This window comes from Trachemys scripta, chromosome 7, assembly GCF_013100865.1.
Source record: "Trachemys scripta elegans isolate TJP31775 chromosome 7, CAS_Tse_1.0, whole genome shotgun sequence".
In the NCBI taxonomy this organism is placed as follows: Eukaryota; Metazoa; Chordata; order Testudines; family Emydidae; genus Trachemys; species Trachemys scripta.
In genome coordinates, this window is record NC_048304.1 from 114,419,687 (window position 1) to 114,440,419 (window position 20,733).

Genomic DNA, 20,733 nt, shown 5'->3' on the forward strand with positions numbered 1-20,733 from the left:
ATAAGACATTTTTTCTAATTGACAACACTACAATATCCAACTGGAGTCTGAAAGCCAGTCTGAGTTCTTCCTTTCTTAAAACTGATGGGTTCAATTTTGAGACCATATTTGCCTCTGGTAGGGGACAAAGAACTACTTTGAGTGACATCATGATTCATGTCCTCCATCAAAGAAAGGGACATGACACCCTGCTATTTTCAATGTAAGGAAAGAAAAGAGTTAATATTTTAAATAAAATGTTGACACAGTGTTTACCATAAAGCAGCAGCAAAGTTCTGATGCCTTGCTCAAGGCACCCAGAGCTGTGAGCCACTGTGTTATCTCTGTGCCTCAGCAAGGGAGAGTTTTGCTGCTGGTAAGCTCTGGCTCAACTCCCTGACACACCAGCCTGTCTGTCTTGCCAGCAAACTCTTCAAGACTCTGCCAGTCTAACCTTGCCACGCAGGAAACAATCAGTGAGCCCGAGTTCTCAAATTCCCTAGAGATGTCTCCTTGCAACGTCCAGTCCCTCTCCATGGACACTCACAGAAACTACTAGGTTTGCTCTCTCCACAGAAACAGAGCATACACCAGGCTGTTAGATTAGCTGAAGGCTCATATCTCGCTTTAATACACAGCCCTGGCATGGTTTTGTAATAGAACAAGAATAAGTTTATTCACAAAGAACAGAGATTTCAGTAATACTAAGGAAGAGAAAATAAAAGAAGCAGATTATGGTTCCAAACAAACACATGCTTTCTAGTGACAAACCTAATCTTAGCAAGTTACAATATTGGCCTGAATAGTTTTCTTACCCACATCAAGTTACCAGCATCTCCAGGCCAGGGGACTCAATGTTCACAGAATCAGAGGATGCTGTCCCCTTTGTTCCCTGTGTGATGGATCACTAAAATGCCTTTTAGCTCCCCTTATAGTACCCGAAGTCCATTGTCTCTGCCTCAGGAGCCAGGAAAGATTCCTGGGGTGAAGACTCTAATGGTGGGCTCACTAAACTGCTTCTTGGCACCTTGATAGTTTTGTTTACCATATATGTAAATGTACTTTCACTCTTTTCTGTCAGTAATCAAGCTGTCCAGACAGATAAATACACATTCCTTTGCCTGGGGCAGGCTGGGTTTAGGCACTGCCTTCCAAACAGATTTTAAGACCATACCTCCAGGATACATACATCTCTCTTTGTACATAACGCAGACATAAATCATGCAATGATTTTCAGGACCAGCGTGTCACCACTTTACATATGATACCTTTCATGACACCTTTTAGATACATCTGACAACAGTGCATGTTTGGGGTAATGAGAGTATCAGTATTGTGCTGAGGGGCTCCCAGACTCACAAAAGGCAAAAGCTTGTTGTTGTTTTTTAATCTCTGCAGTTCACCTTGAAGTAGCCTTCATAGTATGCAACTTCAGGGCTTGATCCCATCAAGTACAATATGCTGAAGACAATGGGGAATAGAGGGTGCTCATTAGTTGGCAAGATCGGGGCCTAATTGCTGACAATGATTAAAGATGCATTTTGTACCCTACTAAAAAGAATAGAACTACAATGTTCTATTAAATACGATGCTTTAGTAATATTATGATAAGCTGCAATGCTTTGGACTGCTACTGAATAACAGTCTCAAAATTTACTCTCAGACATTGACTGGAACATACTGGGAAACTGGATATTTTGATGAATGAGAAACTATATAAGGTGACTAGAAATGTGCAAAAGGAGATCTGCATGTGTTACCGAATATGCCCGATGGCTTTGCTGTTTCTAATCCTTGCGTTCAGAGGAAGGTCATTAAGTTCCACGGCTTTTGAAGTACATTTATTACTGCTAAATCTAGTGCAGCCTATTTAGTCTTGGTGCTCCTTAGTGAAACATTAATGAGACACTCATGCAGAGTCATAGAATTTGTCCGATTACCCCATTCATTTTTAATAAGCTTGCTACATTTCTGAGCAACAACAGAAATTGGATAATGCTATACTTTGCTGCTGGAGTGCCCCTAAATTCAGCTCTAAATTATTAACTACAATGGCTGAGGGCAAGAGAGCTGTCTTAACCCTAAATTTATCTAAATCTTATACAGTATAATTGGTGCCCAGTTGTTGCTATTCCCCACCCTATTTAAAACAAAAAAACACACCACTCATTTTCAGCTGAGGCTGAAAACTTCCAGCTTTAATCTATTGCAGAAACAAACACAAACAAAATGTAACTTATCTGAACTTCAGACATACAAAATTTGAGCCTAACATCCCAACAGAACTACTTTGCAGAAAATAATCATTGTGTTTTCTGGTTAAGGGACCACTTCTGATAGCTATCAATTAAACAAGAATAATTTATAACATTAAGCAGGCGTGCCCTCATATGCCTAGATCTTTGTTTTCCTACTGTACTTTGAATGTCCCTTTTTGTATGGGTTTCATCCAGAAACTCCATTCATGTAACGCTTTCGAACATGCTTAAAGTAGATAAAGGCCTGAAGCAGAATCCAAAATCCCATATCTTAAATTTCCAAATCCAATCTCATCAAAACCAGAAGGAGCCTGCCATATCCACAACCGGAAGAGGCCTATCAAATCTTCATATCTAAACCCAGAGAGGCACCTTTTTTCAGGATGCAGTTGAGATTTGACCAAGAAGGCAAAAATCTCAGGAGAACAGCTGATTTAAATCAGAGTTCCACCAGCTGTATCTTATTGAGATTTCCATCTTTAGAGGCAGAAGTCTCATAAAAACAGATTGTGAGATTTTGATGCTGATGAGCTCAAACCTTAGCTGCATCTCATAACCAAACTTTACTTTAAATCTAATTCACTCTATTATCAAACACTGGCTCTGAGGCCCATTTCTAATCTAAATGTTATGCTAGATTGATTTGGAGTCTGACAGTTAAACGGGAAAACTTAATGAGAAGTGCTATATAACCTTGAATAAAATGTTACCTCCTTTCAAAGGGAAAAGAAACATGAAAGATAAAGTAGATTGTGTTAACTGCACGTTACCAACAGGAAGGCTTTACTTCCTTTACTACCTATGCTTTACTTCCACCAAAGGCACTAGGTGATGGAATGGCCAGATTTCTTACCCTGAAATGAGATTTCTTGACCCAGAAAAGTGACAAAACACAAGCTATACTTGCCTCCTTGAACAGCAAAAGAGACAGGCTTGACCAAACAACCCAGGCTGGTGTAACCGGCCAAATGGAGAAAATGCTTGGAAGACATCCCAAGAGTCTTCATTAAATATTTGGAAACATTTTCTGATCGTTAGCTCCCAGGTGTTTTGCACAGGGATGAATTATTACAATGATTGTTTATTAATAAACAAAGCAGCATTTGAAAAAGTCTGAAGCATTTTATCATTTCTCTAGTGCTCTGCCACTGGAACCCTCACAAAGACAATCTGGATACTCTGAAAACAACCTAGATAATGAAACACTTTGGGAGGGCAACAAAATCTGAATTTCCTAGACTTGAGCCAACTAGCAGATGGCAGGAACTAAATGTCCTGGAAAAAAAAAATCCTTCACGGATAAGGCTGCCATGGCATCATTCTGACACCCTGCCAAACTTAGAGTCCAGATGAATGAGTTACAAGAAGCTTATAGTCATTCTGGTCCATGGCATCTGGAAAAAAACGGGGGGATAACTCATATTACTGCAAATGACAATGAGTCTGACAACTAAAGTGGGAACCCCAAGTTGCCCGCACACCACACACAACAGTAACAAGGGATTTTGGAGGGGGAAAAAATCAATGATTTGATAGTAAAATTTGATTGGTTATTTCATCCCTCTGCTTTGGGGTGAATTTCATCCGCTGTGACTACTAATACGAATCCGATACAGACATTTACTGTGATTTAGCCTCTGTGTCAAGTTGTTGCTGTTGTTCATGCATCAAACTTGCATGTTGTAAGTGTTATCAAGGGAGGAAAAATCTTGTGCTTAAGGTTTGGGATTAGGACTCAGGAGAACTGGGGGGGGCACTTCTTGACTCTGCCATAAATTTCCTACCTGACAAATCACTTCCTCTCTCTCTGCCCCAGTACACCACCTGTGAATACTTCCCTTCTCCTACCCTTTGTCTGTCTTGTTTATTTATAGTGTAAGCTCTTTGAGGGTAATGATGTCATCTTACTATGTGTCAAGTATCAGAGGGGTAGCCGTGTTAGTCTGGATCTATAAAAAGCAACAGAGAGTCCTGTGGCACCTTTAAGACTAACAGATGTATTGGAGCATAAGTTTTCGTGGGTGAATGCCCACTTCGCGTGCGTCTGACGAAGTGGGTATTCACCCACGAAAGCTTATGCTCCAATACATCTGTTAGTCTTAAAGATGCCACAGGACTCTCTGTTGCATCTTACTATGTGTTTGTTCAGTGCCTAGGACAATGTCTCCATCTCAGCTGGGGCCTCTTGACACTATATTAATACATATTTGTATTACAATATTTTAAAGATTCCTGTCTGAGACAGTCCATAAAATGGTGCCTTAGGTTTCCCATGATTTTTTAAGGCTATAATTGCCACTTAAACAAGTAATGTAAGCCTTTCCTCCCCTCTGTTTTCATACAATTTAACAGCTCAGACAACTGTCTTTATTTTTCAGAAGTATTGGGTGCATTTAGTTAATTCAGAGTCAAATTAAAAATTCAATTTTTTGTACTGAAGAATTGTGTTTTTTAATGAAGTTTAAAAAATTCGGATTGAATTCCTCACTGAAAACTATATGACACAGTAGAATACCAAAGATTCTCCCCATTAACCTTTGCACCATGCCGCCAACACAAAGAAAGAATCACTCCGCTGCATGAGGCTGCTTGAGTGTCTTAGAACCAAAGTAATGGCTCCTGGGCCATCGGCTCTTTGTGGCTGGAATAGAGGGCATAGCTGTGTTGCCAAGGCCCGGGCCCTTTAGGACAGTTGGCGGATGGTGTAATTTAGAGCAGCGTTCAGACATTTAGAGCCCTCGCTTCACATGTTAGCAGCAATCCTGTAAGGCTGGCCCTGTCCCCAGAGCCCTTGCTGTTTAGGGGATGGGCAGAGAGGATTTGGCTTCTCCATCCCCCAAAGCCCTGACAGGATGGAGAGCTGGCAGGAAATCCCATCTCAACTTCCTGCTGCCAGCTCTCTGCCCATTGAAGCATGGAGATGTCATTTGAGAAGAGACTGCACATGCAGTCAGAGCTCAGAGCTGGGAGGCAGGTCCAGGGACTAGCTCTCATCCGTGACACTGAGGCTGGACGGGCAGTTGGAACTGTTTGTTTGCTGGGGTGGGGGGAGGAGCCCTGTTGTGAGACATTAAGTTTGTTATACTGGCATTAACCGTTCCTTGCATTGACAGGGTGATTCTGTGATAAAGGTGTTGGGATAGATCTGTGCGTTGGACTGATTTCTAGGTGCATTCCTACCTCCTCCAAGGCCACAAACCAAGGAGTGGGAGTTTGGAACAAACTACCAGAGAGGGGTGCCTCTATCCCAGGCTTTTTTAAATTGATGTGAGGACTGGCCTATTGCATAGTCTGTCCAGGCTCCAGGTGGAGAGAGGAGACAAAGCCACCTTTCCAGAGTTGTGCTGTGTGCTCCTCAGCTGAGGATCTGAGCCTCACCCTCTACTCTTTACCCCGCCCAAAAGTGTATTTAGTAGTAAATGAAAGATACTAATTCGGATGTTGACTCTTGGGAGCAAGCGTATTGTGACGGGTTGGATCACAGAAACCCCCTTTGGAACTGCCACCTGATGTACTGAGGCTACCTCTGAGCCTGTTTTCCCTGCCAGCTTGGGACTTCAGTGCCCTGCCTGGTTGTGCCAGACACGCTAGCTTGCTACAAACACAGACCCAGGTCTGAACCACATCCCCCAAAAGCTGCAGGATTACCTGAAAACAGCTTAAGAAGTGTTTCTGTCTCCAGCACTCAGATACTCAACTCGCAATGGGGTCCAAACCCCAAATAAATCCGTTTTACCCTGTATAAAGCCTATAAACTCATAAATTGTTCACCCGCTATAACACTGATAGAGAGGTATGCACAGCTGTTTCCCTTCCCCCACCCTCCCAGGTATTAATACATTCTCTGGGTTAAACAATAAGTAAAAGGTGATTTTATTTAATACAAAAAGTAGGATTTAAGTGGTTCCAAGTAATAACACACAGAACAAAATTAATTACCAAGCAAAATAAAATAAAACACCCAAGTCTAAGCCTAATACAGTAAGAAAGTGATACAGATGAAATCTCACCCTCAGAGATGTTCCAGTAAGCTTCTTTTACAGACTAGCTTCCTTTTACTCTGGGTCCAGCAAACACTCACACCCCTGTAGTTATTGTCCTTTGTTCGAGTTTCTTTCAGGTATCCTTTGGGGCTGGAGAGGCTACCTTTTGAGCCAGCTGAAGATAAAATGGAGAGGTTTCCAGGGACTTAAATAGACTCTCTCTTGTGGGTGGAAACCCCTTCTCCTCTCCTATGCAGAATCCAGCTGCAAGATGGAGTTTTGGAGTCATACGGGCAAGTCACATGTCCATGCATGACTCAGAACTTTACCGGCTGATGCCACATTCCCAGGAAAGCTCAGATGTGGATTGGTGTCTCTCAAAGTTCATTGTTAGCTTAAGTGTTTCTTGATTAGGCACTTACTGAGAATAGTCTTTTCTCAAGAAGCTGACCAACGGCTTCACTGAGGCTACTTAAAATCAAACAAGTACATAGCCAATATTCATAACTTCAAATACAAAAATGATACATGCATGTAAATAGGATGAATATATCCAGTAGATCATAACCTTTGCAGAGATACGTTACATGGCATATGTAGCATAAAACATATTCCAGTCACGTCATATTTACACTCATAAGTATATTTCTATAAAGCATTATGGGGTGCAACATCACACGCATACAGTAAATAATAGTCACCAGTTAAATCAGCCAGGTATTGTGTATGTTCTTAATGGATGGCCGAAAAAATTATGCCATAATGCTGAATAAAAACCTTTGTTCCCACCCCACTCTGTCCTTTTTAAATTAAATCTTATGGGAGATCTACACTATTTTTCTGCTTTCAGATACAGCTTCCCTCAATATCTCTGAAGCAGAGCTGAAATCTGCCTGCAGAGAACATCAGGTGGAAGATGCCTGGAGGTATATGCAGCACAAAGACACAGGAACTTTATCTTCTTTTCTAGCTGCTCTGAACTGATTGCTGGGATTTAAGCTCTCTCTCTCTTTAAAGAACTCCTTGGAGCTACCTAGTCGCAGATCAGATAAAATATATACCATTCCCTGACCAGGGGCCTGCCAATTTAGACTTATCCTTTAATCTGGGCACATCTAGTCTTATACAGGTCTGATTTAAAGGAGAATTTTTGTAAGACAGATCATTATTCATCAGTTTTCCAAAGCCTGTGTGATACTAATTCTGCAGCTCCTGCAAGTCTGGAACTTTTTTAGAGGGGAGGGGAGAAAGAACACGTTCTCAGGGCCAGCACAATGGCTATGCAGCATGTAAGACCTACTTACATCCACTAAATGCCACACAGACACTGAGCTGGCTTTCTGTACGGGGCAAATTTCACCCTTATACCAAAAACAGGGTGGGCCATGCTCTTCCTGCATTGGCAATGAAGTCCGGATTGAAGTCAGTGGAGTCACAGCAGGGATAAATGTGATCAAACCAGATTGGCTCCCCAGCAGTGAAGTCAGTGGGAATTTCCTTGGCATAAGCACTGCTCCTCATCTGTTTTTCCAGTTATGTAGACTCAAAGTGAGATTTTTCCCTTTGGAAAAAAAAAATCATCCCTATATAAAATACAAAGGAATTCACACTTGTTCAGTGCAAGTCTGTCACATACATTGCAACACAAGAGAAAAAAGGGTATTTTTTTAAAAAATTCAACAGTTTAGAAGAAAATATCCTGGGGATGCAATAGTTTGAGAAGCATCTACAATGACATCAGTGAGCAATTTTCTTCAGTAAACACTGCAGGATTGGGTAGAGAAAGAGAGAGAAAGAGAGAGAGGTTTTTCCCTTCAAATAAATTGCTTGGTTTCTGCAGCATAGTTCCTGGGACAAGATAGAAAGTTTACCACAAATATCTCATCATTGTGGGATTTTATAAGTAAAGTGATAAACAAATCAATTCCCTACATCACAGACTGACGTTCAGTCTAGCAGACAAGCCTTCATTTACTACAGTCTATATGTGTGTTAATTTTTCACCACCACCAAAATATTGCTTCACTCCAAAGATAGATAAAAGTCCATTTAACTTGAGCAACAGATTTCTCCAGGCAGCTGAAGTTTGACCATATTTTAACTCTGGGTTTCTGTCACCATCTTCTGTCAGCCAGCCAACAGGTCTGTATCTTAGCTGGTGGGCTTCATGCAGACCTTCCTGGAAGCTGGAAGTTCAGAACATGAGTCAAGGTAGGGTGTTTTAAGACTGTAAGAATGGAGAGAAACTGACATTGTTCTTTGGCCACCTAAAAGAATAAAAATATTTGTCTTAGACATGGGCCTGGGCCATAAAGTCCAGGATATAAACTTCCTCCAAGTTCAGGCCTACCCCAAGTTTTGTGTGTTCTCCTATAGTATGTGGCGCTTCAGCTTTATTGCAATTTTAATTAAATATTCCAGTCAATCTAATTGCATTTAATCAATCAAGATTTCCAGAGAAGTGGATGGTCTGGCATCTACTATTCGGCATCCCAGAATTCATCAAAGCTCCTTTTAAGTGACTATGAAGTAGTAATTAAGGATCATGTATCATTCAACAGTTAATCTTTTGCGGACAGACAGCAGGGGTCCAATGGGTGTGTTTGTTGTAGGGTTGATACATAGTTTTAGCTATAAATTAAAGTATAACTTTTGCATTTGCCAACTGCAGACAAACCATCCCTGGAAGTTATACTTTGCCATAATGAATATTTGACTTTTACCAAGCTTTAGATTTAAAAAAATTAAATAAGAAGAATTACAGTATTACCGCTCTGGTGTCCTCATTTAATGGATGGACTGAGGCACAGAGAGATTAACTGACTTGATCGAGGCCACACAGGAAGCCAGTCACAAAGCCAGCAATTGAAACCAGATCCCCTAGATCCCAGTCCAGTTCCTTTACCACAAGGCCGGCCTCAGACTTGTACCTTGGACAACTCAATTTTAAGTGTCTAGACAATGAGCCGGATTCTCATATATGTGATGGTCCCTTTACACTGCTCTGGCAGCACAAAGAGGTCTTGAAGTAAGTGTAAATGTAACGTTCACTCGCTGTATGGCCCCTTTACACTATTAGAGTGGTATAAAGAACTCTTTGTGTAAATAAGAATCTGGCCTACTATATCGTTAACAGAATACATAGAGTACGTGGAATAAAACAGCTGCAGCTGGCTTGGGTCAGCTGACTTGGGGGCTCGGGCTGCAGGACTATAAAATTACAGTGTAGATGTTCTGACTCGGGTGGGAGCCCAGGCTCCAGGCAGCGCCGGCTCCAGGCACCAGCAAACCAAGCACGTGCTTGGGGCGGCACATTTTCAGGAGCGGCAAAAGCCTAGAGCCGGCCCTGGCAGCAGCAGCACGGGAGGCGCTCTGGGGCCGCTGCGGTTCGCGTCGGGGAGCAGCACCTGCACCTTATGGCCGGGCAGGCTCCGAGCGCGGGACACTCGGACTGGGGGCTGCCCCGCCGGGCGCACGGAGCCGCCTGCAGGTGCCGCAGGGCGGCCGCCCACCCGCTTTCTGGGGCTCTGCTCCCTCTGGGTCTGCCCTACCCCAGCTTCTCAGCCCTCTGCCGGGCGGTCTCCCGGCTCTGCCCTCCCAGGTCCTGACCAGTCCTGGAGGCGGGAGCCCCGACTGGAGGAACCCTGAGCTGAGGCGCGGCCCAGGAGCCCCGCTGCTTACCCCAACCCTGCCAGTGCCGGACCGGCTGGAGGCGAGGGGGGAGTGGGCGGAGTCAGCACTGGTAGGGGGGGAGCCCAGGGCTGGGGCAGCACGGGGTGCAGGTGGGGAGAGCCCAGGGTTGGGGCAACAGGGGGGGTGCGGGTGGGGAGGGAGAGCCCAGGGCTTAGGTGGGGGGCAGCCAAAAATTTTTTTGCTTGGGGCAGCAAAAAACCTAGAGCCGGGCCTTGCTCCAGGACCTCCCGTCCCAGCCTGAATGTCTATACTGCAATTTTGCAGCCCCCCCGAGCCTGAGTTGGCTAACATGGGCTAGCCACAAGTGCTTTATTGCAGGGTAGACATGCCCATAGTTACATAAAGATTAATGGTCTACTTTTCAAGCAACTAGCCTGTATTATACAGAATGTAGTAGTCTACCAACCTTTGTAAAACATAACATTCTACAATATTACCACATAACTGAGATTTACAAGCCTACCTCATGGACTTAGACACCCATTTCCTTCAAAATTCATGGGAATTTAGTTATGCAAGTCTCCTTGGCAGCTTTGAAAAAAATCTCAGGCTGGTTTGCTATACTAGAGTAAGTCGTGCACTTTGGATTGTTAGCGTAGAATGCTGTAGTACATTTTTATGGGTATTTCTGGCTAATTGCTGTGAAACATTTTAAATGAGGTAGTTGGTTAGAAAACTATCACAGCCTGGGGCAACTGCACATGTATTTCCCCTCAGTGGTCCAGCAGGGGTACCCACTTTCAGACTTCCCAAATTTGCCTTTTTGGGTGGAGACCCACGTTCTTTTCCCTTCTGACTGGGGTATCTCCAGGTTGCACAGGTCCCTAACTACACTGTTATCCTCAGCACAGATGGGCTGCCCAAACAGAACATACTTCATTTCTCTTCAGAGATGCTTAACAGGAGTAATTGCTACAGTTATAAGTAGGTCCCTACTAAATTCACAGCCATGAAAAACACGTCACAGACCATGAAATCTGGTCTTTTGTGTGCTTTTACCCTATACTATACAGATTTCATGGGGGAGACCAGCGTTTCTCAAATTGGGGGCCCTGACTCAAAAGGGAGGTGCAGAGGGTCGCAAGGTTATTTTGGGGGTGGGAGGTCATGGTATTGCCACCCATACTTCTGCGCTGGGCAGCCAGAGAGCAGGGGCTGTTGGCCAGGCACTCAGCTCTGAAGGCAGCGGCCCCCCCAGCAGCAGTGCAGAAGTAAGGAGGGCATGGTATGGTATTACCACCCTTACTTCTGCACTGCTGCCTTCAGCGCTGGGTCCTCAGTCAGTAGCTGCCGCTCTCCATCTGCCCAGTGCTGAAGGCAGCAGTGCAGAAGTAAGGATGGCATGGTATGATATTGCCACCCTTGTTGCTGCTGGTAGGGGGCTGCCTTCAGAGCTGGGTGTCCGGCCAACAGCCACCACTCTCCGGCCACCCAGCTCTGAAGGCAGCGCCCCGCCAGCAGAAGTAAGGATAGCAGTAGTAGAACCCCCCCTACAATAACCTTGCCCCCCCCACAACTCCTTTTTGGGTCAGGACCCTACAATTACAAGACTGAGAATTTTCAGATTTAAATAGCTGAAAATGAAATTTATTATTTTAAAAATCCTCTGATTATGAAATTAACCGTGAATTTGGTAGGACTCTAATTATTAACCTGGCATTTTTCTGTTTCTTGGATCACTAATCAGAATTCCCAAGTGGTACGTGGGGGACCTGAGAGTCATGTTTAATACCTTTATCTTTGCTACCCTGTATAAACATGACTGAGCCAGAAAGCATGTTAGGGCTGCTTCTGGCACCATCTCCTTCAGGGACAAAATGTTCCACCGAGCTGATGCTGCTCTTTCATTAATAAACCTGTTCAGAGCCACAGAAAGTGATTCTGCCAATGAGGCTGGTGGTTCCTCTAGGGTACAAGCTTGACAGGAGACCAATTTTAAGCAAAATGAGTGTCCAGTATACGATTTATTTAAAGAAACTGTTTCAGTTACAGACTCTGTATGTGTATACATAGATAATCCCACGTCGCTGTGCCTTAGGAAAGAAAAAAAACCAAAATTGTATCTTGTGACCAAACTATTGGCTTTATTGCAGAAAGTCGGTGAGATTCCTACAAAATTGAGAATATTAATTGCACCTTGGTTATCTCAGATACTTGTTTTCCTAGAATGCATACAGCACTTTGTTTAAAATCATTTAAAAACTTTCTTTAAGGGGGTGAGGGAAAGGGGCATTAAGGAATGAAAGAAGAATCTGATTGGATGAGCTGCTTGCAAAGGTGGATTGATAAGAAGAATGATTTAACCACAATCAGAGTTGTCTTGGAATCAAAAGAATCTGGGGTCACACTTGCTGTGTGACTCTTGCTTCTTTCTTTCTCCATCTGTAAAACAGGGGTAACATTATTTACTTCATCTACTTCACAGGGGTGTAGTTTTAGTCTTAATTCATTAATGTTTGTAGAATGCTTTGCATTTCCTCAGATAGAAGAGGGGGTACAAACACAGTGTTATCAATCTCTCGTTATAAGTGTCACTGCACAGGTAATTACACACTTTCCAAACGACATCTCCTGTAAGTCCAATGGCATGTATATGCCTGAAATTTAGCAAAATATTCCTTTGCAAGAGCTTCAGAGATCAAAGGCAATCTAGGATTGACTGGAAACCAGTTAGCTACTGCTGTGTGGACCTTTGAAAACTAACAGGATTTTTATTTATTTTATCCTTTGATTTTTTTTCTGCTCCAAAATTAAGGTAGAGATCAGGAAGAACGGAACAAAAGGAAGAGAGTGAGAGAGAGAGAGAGAGAAAGAGAGAGAGCGCACACCCACAAGTTACTTAGATAGATTTTTTTTTAAATAATCAAGTTATAGACATGTTTCTTTTAGTTCAACAATTCTGTGACTCAGCAACTTACTTAAGCATAAGATTCCAATATGGATTAACTGCCAGTGTCCAAAATGAGGCCAATTTTTTCTACCATGTTCAAATCTGCATTTATTATTTAAGATTCCATCCCTATGGTGTCTGGCTTGTGTGTTGGTCTCTTTCCGCTCCATATTCTGTACATTGCTTTAGATCAGGGGTCGGCAACCTTTCAGAAGCAGTGTGCCGAGTCTTCATTTATCCACTCTAATTTAAGGTTTTGCGTGCCAGTCATACATTTTAACGTTTTTAGAAGCTCTCTTTCTATAAGTCTACAAAATATAGCTAAACTATTGTTGTATGGAAAGTAAATAAGGTTTTTAAAATGTGTAAGAAGCTTCATTTAAAATTAAATTAAAATGCAGAGTCCCCCCTCCCCCCAGACCAGTGGCCAGGACCTGGCAGTGTGAGTGCCACTGAAAATCAGCTCGTGTGCCGCCTTTGGCACGCATGCCATAGGTTGCCTACCTCTGCTTTAGATTCTCCCTCTTCCCCAGCCTTATTTTCCAATAAGAATTCCGGCGGGGTCAGAAGTTGCATGTATTTTAGAGGTCAGGTGCTAATTTATAGTTGTCTGAAGGCTGTGGGGCAGAATCATTGCTCCGGCTCCATTACCATCTATAGCGTTTCACCCACTTTGTGGCCCAGCAGTTTTAATTTTAGTTTTGCTCTCCAGGGTCAAATTTTGTACCATGGCAATTAACACCAAGCTTCTGAAACCTAATAGGGATTTACAGCTCGGAGTGAGTGGCTGCCATCTGGTCACAAGCAAGGGCAGAGAGAAAAAATGAGCTCGACCTTTCCCTATTTCCCCCCCTCCACCCCTCATGTGGCACACACCAGTGGATCAATGACTGAAATGGATGAGGGCTCTGCTGAAGTGTCACAACAGTGTAACAATGTAACTGCTATTAATGGACATTGCTACAGCTGAAAATTATAGTGGAAGGAAAGTAAGAAACAGGAAAAGCCTTTTTAAAAAAAGGCTACAGATTGATGATTCATGGTTGGCAATTTTGATGTTGCTTTCTTACCGAGTACCACTGGCTTTTATGCATGCTTCCATAGGTTCAGTACGGTAGCGTATTTTAATGAGGCAACAAGAGATGCACCTGAGGTGTCTGATGATAATTTGTCCTGAAGTCAGTGCATACAAAGAATGAAGAAAACCACTGTTATACAAATGCACACAAGACTAATTTTGGTTATCTGCAAGAGACAGACCTTGTAGTAGGGGAGGCCTGGAATAGAATACTGGTACTGAGATTCACCTTTCACTCAGGCAGGAGCTATACAGCTGTTAGGATAGATTCCAAAAGGAAAAATACCCCCAACCTGCCAGAGTCCAAATTTAGAGTCAACATAGTACAAGGAATTGTGTTTCTATTTTTATTTTATGTTGGTTTTGTATTGAAAGTATTTAGAGCTCAAGTCCTGGTAGCACTAAAGTCAATGGCAAAGCTCTGTCTTTGGTGCAGTCAGGTTTTGGGCCTAGTTAAATAAAATAACCAAAAAAACCAACAACCCCTTTTCTTGGAAATTTTGTTTAGGGTCATGTTTCCTGTATTATCAGTTCAACTACTGAGGAACTTTGTCCTCCGGCACTGACAGGCAGGTACATGGATCTTATGATCTTTACTGGCTTTTTTCATGTCCAACTTTGATGGTCTTTTGTCCTCTCTTCCTGCCTTATTTTAAACAAGGGAGGGTTCATTTTAGCCTCCAAACCCCATCCTACTACACTGAAAATATCCACTTTCTTTGAAATCTCATCATCTCCCTCACCACCCAGCAGCTGCAAGCACCCACCTGTGTCCTTAGCCTCTGCCAGCGTGGGAGGGGACAAATCCCAAGGTCAAATTTGTTAGTCTCTACGGTGCCACAAGTACTCCTGTTCTTTTTTGGAAATCTTAGTAGGCTACCAACTGAGCCTCTAAAGGGAAGTGTTTTAAAAAGGCAAAGTATTCAGTAAAATGAGGCAAAGGAGTATTGTGTTCTCTGATATATATATTATGAGAGAAAAAAGTGAATGAACAAGTCCCCAAGGAACAATGCTGTAACACCCCATTTCCATGATGGGAAGAAAGAATTATTCCCATTCATAGCTTTCGGTGTTAACCTACTTTCTGCTTCTTGCACTGAGTCCTGTGCCTTTTGTTCTGTTGCTGCAGTACAATTTGATTCTGCTGCAGTTGCCAACCGAGCGACTGCCTGCTGTCCTTATTGAAAGCAGGCAAGAGGAGAGAGAATCTCATGCAGCTTTTGTGAAAAAGATCAACCAGAGCATTTGACATCAGGGACCACTTTTTTTTTAAGTCCGTCTAAAAATAAACAGTGGTAAAGCCTGCTGCAGTTACAGTCGAACCCAACCCCCTGCTTGTTCTGTTGCCCAGAACAATGGGGTACAGCTGCAAGTCTCGGGGTCTCCTCTCTGGCTGGCTGTGCAATTAAGCTCTTTCCCCCTCCTGCTTAAGATTGCTCAGGGGGCAGTAAAAATACTTTCCCAAATGTAAAAAGCAACAGAGTGTCCTGTGGCACTTTTAAGACTAACAGATGTATTGGAGCATAAGCTTTCGGATACATCCGACGAAGTGGGCATTCACCCACGAAAGCTTATGCTCCAATACATCTGTTAGTCTTAAAAGTGCCACAGGACTCTCTGTTGCTTTTTACAGATCCAGACTAACACGGCTACCCCTCTGATACTTTCCCAAATGTAGCCTTTTTACTTTGCTTTGTGCGATTGAATGATGGCCGTTGTCTGGTAGGGATCAAGAAGGCAGACCACAGGGCTAAGCAATTCTGAATGCTCAGGCATAAATATTTTAGAGTAATGTGTCAGTGCAAAAGGCTGAGCCACTGTTATTTATCCTTGGAGGTCAGATTGCAAGAGCCTCTATTCACTCCCACAGCGTCTGCCTCCCTGGCCATCAGGCATGGACAGATCAGAGGGAGTAATAAATTTCAGTGGGGAAAGCAAGTATTTACATTGCACTAGCAAAGCCCTGCTTGTAATTCTGCCATGTCACATCCTAATAAAAGCGAATGCAGCTAGTTCATTGTCAGTCAAGGGCTGCAAAACCTCTCCATCACCAAACAGTTTTCAGCTATGAAATCAGGCCCAGTGTGCACCTTGTTGTTGTTTCATTATAATTAAACTGTTTTTGGCAAGCAGTATTACGCATGGATGTGTGGAAGTTAGCTAACAAGGTGTTTTATAACAGTAACTGGTACGTTAGCACTTATACCCTGCTATGACAGACTGACAGTATCCTCTGATATCCTGAATGAACACTATTGAATTAAGTTTAACATCTTTGGTGTCCATTGTATTAAAAATGCAATTGTGTATGTGTTGTTGTGGAATTGCATGTACTTTATGTACCTTCTCTGGGAGACCAACGCAATACCTGGAAGGTATTAGGAACGTCACAGTTATTGTTCCAAAAAGTCCTTTGAAGTGAATTTCCTAGTAAGTGCCTGAGGAATACAAATGACCCACTTGGAATCCTACTTTTTCAAGCTACCCCCTGAGAGGACAAACCATTGTCTACCAATTACCTGCTCCTGGAAACTCCAGAGCAAAGACCCTTGAACTGTATAAAGGTGGATTTCATGAGTGTGCTCGTTCTGATCTGAATGTGTGATCAACTTATAACCACAAGGAATCCCACTTCAGTGGGGGTTTGAAGGACTGCTCCTGTCAGAATCTGTTAGGGTTGGGGGGAACTCTGGTAAACTCATTGCATGAATGTAGGTTCTTTTATTGTTTTTCATGTTTTCTCTGTAATGCTTTTTAATTAATTTTAAAGGCTTGCATGGGAAGTGCTGTGTGGGTAACTTATAACTAGAGCCTCATCAAATTCATGGTCCATTTTGGTCAATTTCATGGTCATAGGATTTTAAAAATCTTAAATAGCTCAAATCATGACATTTATATCTGAAACGTCATGGTGTTGTAATTGTAGGGGTCCTGACCCAAAAAAGGAGTTGGAGGGGGTCACAAAGTTGGAGGGGGTCACGGGTGGAGACTAGATTTCATGGTCCGTGACATGTTTCTCATGGTCGTGAATTTGGTAGGGCCCTACTAATAATGGTTACCAGTACAGAGACAAGTAGGGTGACGTAATATCTTTTATTGGACCAACTTCTGTTGGGGGAAGGGACAAGCTTTTGAGCTACACAGAGCTCTTCTTCAGGTTCCCACTAACAGTTTCTTTGTTTCCCACCTTTTCGCTAACTCCTTAGAAATGGCTATTGTTCTCAGTGTGTTGTCACCCGAACAGTGACCCCTTGTTGCTATGTGGAGGGAACTGAAAACAAAGAAGAGGATAGTCTGGTAAAATCAAAACTTACAGGGGATGTTAACAGCCATTGGGTGGTGTGTGGAGCGTGTAATGGTGAGGATCTGAGTGAAACGTGTGTTTAACATGTTTGGAATCTAATCACATGAGGTCACACCCTAGGGTCCTTACTGAGCAAGGGAGGCTGCTTGAGTAAGGACCGCAGGATATGAACCCTGTGCTATTCTTGTAGATCGTAAGCTCTTTGGAGCAGGGATGGTCACTTTCAAGGTTTGTACAGTGATGGTCCCTATCTTCCCCATACACAACCCCATGCCTGCTTCCAGTGGTGTTTGCTTTTGAGCCAGATCCTGCAGTCCTTGCACAGGAATAACTTAAAGGGCATCTTCTACCCCCATGCTAAGGACTGCAGGGTCAAACACAAAAATTCTAAGGCAAGACTATGACAATCAGGGTCCAGGTGAAGAACGGGGGGTCTGACTCCAAACAATCATCAATTGAGTCAACTGATTGTGTACAACATCATTGTACTATAAAAGTGCATCAAGTACGGTCTTTTATGAAAGCGGATGACACGCTGGTCACCAATATCACTGGCTGATGTATATAGGGGTGGTGTACAAAGAGTTGTCTGTATGCTGAAAACATATTCTTAAAGTTTGTTGTGGACAGAGTGTTGATAAACAAGTTTTTCCCTACACAAAGGAATGTGGATTTGCCAATCTGCCTAGGGTCCATCTTTGTAATCCAGAGACAATGAAAGTGCATTTGCATCGGAGGAAAATACCCGTTATCAGGAGGATGAGAAGACAGCAGAGTATCAGGTTCCTGGAGCACAAGCAGCAGGGGAGAAAAACTTTATCTGGGGACACTTCAAAAGAATACATGTCAATGATTTACTGAACTATTAAAAAACAGGGGAGAGAATCCCTTCGTTATCCATCACTTAGGGCAGGGGTGGCCAATGCAGCTCTTCAGAGGTTAATATGCTCCTTGCATAGGCTGGAGCTACAGATGCTAACTTTCCAATGTGCCCGGGGGTGCTCATTGCTCAACCCCCTGCTCTGCCCCAGGTCCTGCCACCACTCCACCCCTTCACCCGAGCCTGCCATGCCCTCGCTCCTCCCCCCGCCCCACCAGAGCCTCCTGCACACTGCAAAACAGCTGATTGCTGCGGGCGGGAGGTGTGGGGAGGGAGGGGAAGGCGCTGATTGGTGGGGTGGCTGGTGGGTGGGAGGCACTGGGGATTGGAGGGGGGTAGTGGATGGGGGGCTGCTAACATATTACTGTGGCTCTTTGCCAATGTTCATTGGTCAATTCTGGTTACTTCTCAGGCTCAGGTTGGCCACCCCTGACTTAGGGGGATTCTGTGAACTTTGGACCATCTTGCCTGGAAGACTGGAGATGCGGGTAGCTTGATGTAAGTGAGAAACTATTTTAGGCAAAGACACAGCTTGCTAAAACTAAGATTCAGGCACTAGAAAGTGTGTTATTTATGTTTTGTTTATACCCCTTTTCTATCTTTTATTCTTGCTGGGTATCACTTAAACCTGTGTTCCTTATTAATACATTTAAATTTGTTTTATTACAAGCCCATCTCAGTGCTGTAAATTAAGCTAGAGAGTGTGTCCTCGGTGTGCCCTGTGGCTGGTGTTTTGTGTATTGTTTTTTTGAGACAGCGGACTTAATAATGTCTGTGATTGTCCTGTGAAAGGGACTGGACACGAGAGAGAGACGTCTCTGGGAATCTTGGGAACTGGGATTCACTGCACGTTACCTGCAAGGCAAGGTTTAGACTGGCGCTCTTGAGGAGTTTGTTGGTGAGGTGGACAGACTGGTGCAGCAGGGAGCTGACACCCACAGGACAGATTTATGGCTCTGGACACTTGGAGGGAGCGTCACGAAGACAGACAGCTGTCATGCAACAGGAAGATGTACCAGAATCTTCTTCCTCACGGCAAAAGGAGGAATTCACCCTTGTACATTTGATCAAATTACATTTAAATTACCTTTTAGTTCTACAATGTGTGTGTCAGTCATTATTTTGGCTTTCTGGTAAGTTTCTCACTTTTGTTTTCACGCCTGCTCTGATATTGCTAGTAGCAAGGCATATACAGGTTGTGAGACTGAAGGCAGCTGAAGGTAATGGCATAGGCTGAGCATCCAGAACAGACTCACTCACTGGAACTTAATGGATGCTCTGAGGAAACCAAGACAGACCTCATTCAACTCCACCCATTTGGATTGCCCAGACTCAGGGTCGGCTCCAGGCACCAGCCCTCCAAGCATGTGCTTGGGGCGGCACCTGGAGGGGGGCGGCGCTCACCCGGGGAGAGCGGGGCTGTGGCCAGGCTCGCCGCCTTCCCCCGGCGCTCCGGCCGGTTGGGGAGAGTGGGGCCCCAGCCGGGCTCTCCGCCCTCCCCCCGGCGCTCCAGCCGCCGGGGAGAGTGGAGCCGCGGCAGGCTCGCTGCCCTCCCCCCGGCGCACTGGCCGGCCGGGGAGAGCGGGACTGCAGCCGGGCTCGCCGCCCTCCCCGCCAGGGGGCAGCGGAAGGCTTTTTTGCCTGGGGCGGCAAAAAAGCCAGAGCTGGCTCTGCCCAGACTCCTGAGCTATGTTTGTGAAGTTCTTTGGGAGCCTTTGGAATGAACAGTGCTATGTAACTATAAAGCCATTATCGGAGGAAGGAGAGACTGAAACACTTTCTGCTGTAGTGAAAGGCACTGGAATTCTCAGGCTGGAAAATAAAACTTTTGTCCCATAGCATGGGGCACATTGGTGCAAGCTTGCCCAGCGATAAGCTGCAATCTGGAATTTACCAATCTTTTAGAATTCTTTGAGGGTGTCAACAAGCATGTGGACAAGGGTGATCCAGTTGATATAGCATACTTGGACTTTCAGAAAGCCTTTGACAAGGTCCCTCACCAAAGGCTCTTAAGCCAAGTAAGCAGTCATGGGATAAGAGGGAAGATCCTCTCATGGATCAGTAACTGGTTAAAAGACAGGAAACAAAGGGTAAGAATAAATGGTCAGTTTTCACAATGGAGAGATGTAAATAGTGGAGTTCCCCAAGGATCTATACCAGCACCTGCGCTGTTCAACATAGTCATAAATGATCTGGAAAAGGGGGAGGTGGAACAGTGAGGTGGCAAAATTTGCAAATGATACAAAATAACAAGATAGTTAAGGTAAAAAATGACTGTGGAGAGTTACAAAGGGATCTCACAAAACTGGGTGACTGGGCAACAAAATGGCAGATGAAATTCAATGTTGATAAATGAAAAGTCAAGCACATTAGAAAATACAGTCCCCACTATATATACAAAATGATGGAATGTAAAGTAGCCGTTACCACTCACTAAAGAGATCTTGGAAACATTGTGGATAGATCTCAGAGAACATCTGCTCAATATAGCGTGGCAGTCATAAAAACTAACAGAATGTTAGGAACCATTAGGAAAAGGATAACTAGCAAGACAGAAAATATAATGCCACTATATATATCCATGGTACACCCACCTCTTGAATACTGAGTGCAGTTCTGGTGGCCTCAACTAAAAAAAATATATATATATATATATATATATATATAT

At 43.7% G+C, this 20,733-nt stretch overlaps 1 protein-coding gene across 2 annotated transcripts in view; it reads right to left on the reverse strand.

Moving 5' to 3' along the window:
* FAM160B1 (family with sequence similarity 160 member B1) overlaps positions 1-20,733 on the reverse strand; it is a 104,853-nt gene that overhangs the window by 15,563 nt on the left and 68,557 nt on the right. Inside the window, exon 18 of one of the 2 annotated variants that reach the window (XR_004646657.1) lies at positions 6,818-8,487. The exons of the other annotated variant lie outside the window; for it this stretch is intronic. The gene's annotated coding sequence lies outside the window, so the exon portion shown is untranslated. Of the gene's footprint in view, positions 1-6,817; positions 8,488-20,733 lie in introns of those variants that run through there. 2 annotated transcript variants of the gene reach the window in all.